Source organism: Brachyistius frenatus, unplaced genomic scaffold (genome assembly GCF_029030835.1).
Source record: "Brachyistius frenatus isolate BFR_SWC_R1_liver_20210118 unplaced genomic scaffold, ASM2903083v1 Contig_75, whole genome shotgun sequence".
In the NCBI taxonomy this organism is placed as follows: Eukaryota; Metazoa; Chordata; class Actinopteri; family Embiotocidae; genus Brachyistius; species Brachyistius frenatus.
This window is the reverse complement of record NW_027210674.1, coordinates 1,460,414-1,467,516: the sequence shown is the minus strand read 5'-3', so window position 1 is coordinate 1,467,516 and position 7,103 is coordinate 1,460,414.

Genomic DNA, 7,103 nt, shown 5'->3' with positions numbered 1-7,103 from the left:
TTGCATGGCGTGCAGGACAGCTGTAGCAGGTATTCAAATACTATTTGACAGCTATCATGCTCAGCCTGTGGTTCTGGGGTGGAGGCATGCAGCAGGGGGGTGGGGTGTGGTTCAGCCTTAGGGCCACAATAGCAGCCTGGCATTAACACATAAGAGAAAGCTCTCAGCTCTAATCCTTAATCAACAGTCAGGATTAGAAACAAAGTTCCCTCGGAAACCCAGGCTGGGATGGAGAGAGACGGGTGGAGGGGAGATAAGGATAAGAATGAAACAACACAAGAAGAAAGAAAAAAAAGAAATATAGAAAGGTAAAATGTAAGGGTTTAAGAATTTTGGAGGGATGACACAAGATAAAAACAAAGCCCTGGCAGGAGGGATGAAGAGGGAGAATTTGGGTTGAGCGGCTGCAGATCACCTGATGTTGCACAATAAGCCGTTTACTCTGACAAATAGGCCTCAGTTTGTGACTTTCAATATTTGAACCTCAAGGAGAAATGAGTTTCTCATTTATCAAGGTGAAGTTCACAGTAAGGTTCATTATTACACAGGAATCAGAGCACACAGAGCTGACAGACGACATTAACATGTGCATATTAAACATGCACATGTTCTCGGACCTGCTCAGTCTGCGATGCTTCAGGCACAAAAGGAATAACAAGGACACACTGCACTCTTTAAACACATCTCCAGCATGACCTTTCTGTTCCTGCATTCTGTTGCTATTTGACATAATTGTATTTCATTTCCTAGTTCTTTGATCGGGTTAGATTTCCTCCCAGTGTGGATTATTTGTCATGTGTTTTGAAATTGAGGCATTACGCTGGTATATTTTAACCTGGTGGACTTCCCATTAATGTGCGGTAGTGTGAGTCCTGCTAACTTTGTACTCTCCAGCTGATTTTTAGAGCTTTGGGAGAACAAACTAGCCTGGTGCTACCAGACTGTAAAGGCTCTGTTTCCACTTGGTATTATCCGTTCTGGTGTGGACGGATCACACTTGTTTAGCTTTAAGGCATTTCATGCGTCTCAAGTCACCACTTATGATTGGATCTCACTTACCCACTCTATTTGTAAATGAACATGTACAAGTAAATAAGCAACACAAACAGAAACGGGAGATGAGAGTTTCAAGCAACAGGCATTTAACAAAATGAGACATCTTTGCTCACTGAGCCTTATTTGAATGCTCCATGTTTTGGAAAGGGATGATGTATTTCACATTTGTAAATGTTTGAACACAATTAGTTTGTAAGCTTATTTATTGGCAGGTCAGGTGAATGATTGACTGGAGGGAAAAAAACATCCAAAACTGACAAAACTGACTGTTTGGCATTGTTTTACTGAAGCAAGACCTTCCCTGAAAGAGACGTTGTCTGGATGGCAGCATATGTTGCTCCAGAACCTGAATATATCATTCAGCAGTAATGCTTCCTTCCAGATATTCAAGCTACCCATGCCATGTGCACTAATGCATCCCTGTACCGTCACAGATGCTGGATTTTTAACTGAGCGCTGATAACAAGCTGGATGGTCCCTCTCCTCTTTAGCCCGAAGGATGCAACGTCCATGATTTCCAAAAATAATCTCAGATTGTGATCCATCGGACCAGATGAGAGTTTTCCACTTCACCTCAGTCCATCTTCAATGATCTCAGGTCCAGAGAAGACCGGTGTTTCTGGATCATGTTTCTATCTGGTTTCTTCTTTGGAGTTTTAACCTGCATTTGTAGATGCATTGATGAACTGTGTTCACAGACAAGAAAGTGTTTCTTAGCCCAGACAATGATTTCCAATCCAGAAACATGTCTTCTTTTTTTTTTTTTTAATGCAGTGCCATCTCAGTGTCCAAAGATCACAACTATTCACTATTGGTTTTCGGCCTTGCCCTTTGTGTACAGAGATTTAGTAGCGAGCAGGGATTAGACTCAAACCCACAACTCTGAGACAGCCAGGTCTGTTCAATGATCTTTACTGAATTAATCAGGAAAGTCACAGCAGATGTATCAAAGCGGTAATCCATAATCAGTCACAGTTCGTTCCATAAATCCAAATCCAGAGCTCAATCCACGCAGGCAGCGGTTATACACAAGGAAACCTCACTGACAAAGAACTGTGAACTACAACAACTGGCAAACTAGTGAGGGGAAGATGCGGCCTATGTACACATGAGGGCAGGAAGACAAATGGACGCAGGTGGAAACAATCAGGGTGGAGTGGACAATCACAGAAGTGGGAAACACGAAGTGAAGACACCTGAAACGAGCTGAATAACAAAATAAAACCGGAAATGGAAAGAGGAAATTGTAAAATTAGAGAAAAATAACTTAACGGACTTGACGAGATGTAACAATTCTTTACAATTTTACATAAAGGAAAATATTTTGAAATTGTTGCACAATTTTCCCACACAATCTTTTCACGGAGTGATGAATCTTTCCCCATCTTCACTGCTGAGGAACTCTCTGAAATGATCTTTTTATACTCAATCATGTCACTGATCTGTTGCCATGGTAACATAATTATGTTAGGTTAGGTAGTTACTTTATTAATCACCGAGGGGAAATTTTTCCACTACAGCAGCATACAGGATGCAATAGATAATAATAGAATAATAGAAAGCAATAAAATAGCAGTAAAAATATTAAATATAAAATGCACAGTATATACAGTACATTATATATCTATATATATATATATTGTCAGATGTTCCACCAGGTGTTTTTATTTTGCATCACACAACTTTTCCAGTCTTTTATTGATCCTGTCCCATCTTTTTTGAGACGTGTTGCAGGCCTCAAATTCTAAATGAGCACATATTTTTCATAAAACAATAACATGTATTAGTTTTAACATTTGATATGTTGTCTTTGGTCTATTGTCAATAAAATGTTGGTTTATGTGATTTGCAAATAATTGCATTCTGTTTTTAGTTACACTTTACACCCAACTTTTTGGAAATGGGGTTGTACTTGCCTCTCTGCTGTAGGCGACTGATCGCTGTATTACATGCTGTGGTGTAAAACCTGGTAGCATCACCATTCATTTCCCCACGATAGATTGCAAAGGGGTGTCCCCCGATACATGCTGTTTTGTGTGACTCCCCATCTCCCTGAACCTCTAACTGGAGGTGGAGAGAGCAATGTTTGCTTTGCTGCAGTCTGATATAAATTTTTATTACCGTTTAATGCAGGAACAGTAAAATAAACACACAAAAAAACCCTTCAAATTGAGCCAGTCAGCCAAAATCAAAATGAAGATGTCATGATAATCCATTAAATATTTGTTGAACAAAGTGGTGGACTGAGTGACCCACTGGCTTCTGAACCCAGAATTATTTTTTACATTGAAAATAAAACTTTAGTGTTTAATGTTTGCACTGGACTAAATGGGATTATTGGGGAAATTATTTTAAAATGTCTTAATTCTATTTCTCACAGTGCAAAGCAGTCTCTGTTTGCATTCAAATGAAGATTATTGAAAATGAGGAAAAGGAAGACAAAAAGTAATTTTATACTGACAAAGTTTAAATTTCCATCTGTCACTTCCTGTTGGGGAAATGTAACCAGCCAACCAAATTTTAACTGAGCCAATTACTGTTTCTTGAAGAGAGTTGATGAAATGTTCCACTGTGATGCAAACACGTGGTTTCATGACTGTAGCTTTAATCTCTTGAGAGAAAGGTTTTACAGGATACTGACCATGGAGCCGATTTCCTACAACAGTGAAGCTGCATCACACCACGCTGCTGCATAACTAACCTTTGATTGTCCGTCTTTGGCTAATCAACACACCACAACTCCTTTGCATAATATCCTGAACAAAGTGTCAGATATGATGTTGCTTCTATTTCCCAGAACACTCATTGGTATTCACAGAGGACAATTCAACCTCGGCGTATACCAGGTCTGCGGTCAGTTTGTTTTGCTACAAAGTATAAGAGCTGAAGCAACGTTCAAGAATGGAAATTTATTTCAGTGTCAGTAATATTACGTCCATATACAGTAAAATACTAAAAAACGAAATATCTTTCCAGACCAAACAACAGCACCGCATTCAGCTTGATGGATAAGCATACAGTCGTACACTTATAGAAGTGCAGTCAATCACATTTTAATCAAGAGAAAGATGTGAATGGGAAAGGAAGGTTGTTTTATCCACTGACCTGTGACAAAGTACTGAATGTAATGGACTATAATGGCAAGAGGGAAACATAATAGAAACCGTAGAAATCAATATAACAGCATTAGGACTGAACATGGTAGTGGTGGTGGTGTGGTGGTGCTGGGAGGGGGGGGGGGGGGGTCACACACTGGAAGCTAAAAAAAATGAACACATTTGAATAAAGAAAGGGAAAATAATCTCATATTTTAAGAAGATATTGGCTGATTCTGCCTGTTGATTAGGGAACCTCCAATTCAAATTTTTTATTGTACACAAAATGGACTCAATGACCTTATAGGGTGGTGACTTAAAACTTATTTAACTGACTCTGTTACTGTTTTTATCACCCATATCCTACCAGCCGAACGTCAGCTCTCACAGCTGAGTGGAAAGTTAATACTTGCAAAATTTGTGCATGCTGAAAATAAAAAAGAGGAAGAGGAACATGTTTTTTCTCTTCTGTCTTTCTTTGTTGGCCATATAATACGAGGGTGGTGGTGGTGGAGGGGGAGGGGACGGGGGATCTCTGGCAAAAAATAGCCAAGCAGTGACAGCAATGCTGGGAAAGTGAGGCGGAAGTTTGACACCCCAAAACTGTCTGCTTTGTTTGTTTAACTTTAAGGTCTTCTTACTTTTGAGCTTTTTCTGCAGGTGTTTGTGGCTCTGGAGCTGCATGGTTCTGCCCTGAGTTTATTGTGTTTTTTTTTTTTTGTCTTTCCATGCTTCTCTTTTCACGCTCTGCTCCCCCTTTAACCTCTGAACCTAGCTGTGAAGGAGGTTTTCATCCTGTTAAAAGGGAGTTTTTCCTTCCAGTTGACACTCGTGAGAATTGTTGAATTGTTGGGTTTCTGTATATATTATTATAAAGTTCTGTTTTAAGGACGTTACAATGTTACGTGCCCTGAGATGACTAATGTTGTGATTTTTAGCGACAGTGCATCCGGAAAGTATTCACAGTGCTTCACTTTTTCCACATTTTGTTATATTACAGCCTTATTCCAAAAGGGATTAAATTAATTTTTTTCCTCAAAACTCTACACACACACACACACACACACACACACACACACACACACACACACACACACACACACACACACACACAAAAATCACATGTACATAAGTATTCACAGCCTTTGCCATTACACTCAACATTGAGCTCAGGTGCATCCTGTTTCCACTGATCATCCTTGAGATGTTTCTACAACTTGATTGGAGTCCACCTGGTAAATTCAGTTGATTGGACATGATTTGGAAAGACACACACCGTCTACATAAGGTCCCACAGTTGACAGTGCATGTCAGAGCACAAACCAAGACATGAAGTCCAAAGAATTGTCTGTAGACCTCTGAGACAGGATTGTATGGAGGCACAGATCTGGGGAAGGGTACAGAAACATTTCTGCAGCATTGAAGGTCCCAATGACCACAGTGGCCTCCATCATCCGTAAATGGAAGAAGTTTGAACCACCAGGACTCTTCCTAGAGTCGGCCGCCCGGCCAAACTGAGCGATCGGGGGAGAAGGGCCTTAGTCGGGGAGGTGACCAAGAACCCGATGGTCACTCTGACAGAGCTCCAACGTTGCTCTGTGAAGAGAGGAGAACCTTCCAGAAGGACAACCATCTCTGCAGCACTCCACCAAGCAGGCCTGTATGGTAGAGTGGCCAGACGGAAGCCACTCCTCAGTAAAAGGCACATTACAGCCCACCTGGAGTTTACCAAAAGTCACCTGAAGGACTGTCAGACTATGAGAAACTAAATTCTTTGGTCTGATGAAACAGAGATTGAACTCTTTGGCCTGAATGCCAAGTGTCATGTTTGGAGGAAACCAGGCAGCGCTCATCACCTGGCCAACACCATCTCTACAGTGAAGCATGGTGGTGGCAGCATCATGCTGTGGGGATGTTTTTCAGCAGCAGGAACTGGGAGACTCGTCAGGATGGAGGGAAAGATGAATGCAGCAATGTACAGAGACATCCTTGATGAAAACCTTCTCCAGAGCGCTCTGGACCTCAGACTGGGGCGAAGGTTCATCTTCCAACAGGGCAACGACCCGAAGCACACAGCCAAGATAACAAAGGAGTGTCTTCTGGACAACTCTGTGAATGTCTTTGAGTGGCCCAGGCAGAGCCCAGACTTGAACCTGATTGAACTTCTCTGGAGAGATCTGAAGATGTCTGTGCACCGACGCTCCCCATCTAACCGGATGATCTCCTGGATCTGTCCTTGTGATAGTGGAGTTCCATCAAGTCTCGCAGTGACAGTGAACCAGCAGTGCTGAGGAGTAACTACACTGCTCAAAAAAAATAAAGAGAACACTTAAACAACACATCCTAGATCTCAATGAATGAAATATTCCAGTTGAAAATCTTTATTCATTACATAGTGGAATGTGTTGAGAACAAAATAACATAAGAATGATCAATGGAAATCAAAATCATTATCCATGGAGGTCTGGATTCAGAATCATACTCAAAATAAAAGTGGAAAAATCAGATCACAGGCTGATCCAACTTCTGTGGAAATTCCTCAAGACAAGTCCAAATGAGGCTCAGTAGTGTGCGTGTCCTCCATGTGCCTGTATCACTCCCGACAACGCCTGGGCATGCTCCTGATGAGACGACGGATGTTCTCCTGAGGGATCTCCTCCCAGACCTGGATCAAAGCATCAGTCAACTCCTGGACAGTCTGCGGTGGACGTGGCGTCGGTGGACGGAACGAGACACGATGTCCCAGATGTGCTGGATTGGATTCAGGTCTGGGGAACGGGCAGGCCGGTCTGTAGCATCGATGCCTTCATCATACAGGAACTGCTGACACACTCCAGCCACATGAGGCCGAGCATTGTCCTGCATCAGAAGAACCCAGGGCCCACTGCACCAGCATATGGTCTTCAATGGGTCTGAGGATCTCATCCCGGTACCTAATGGCAGTCAGGGTAC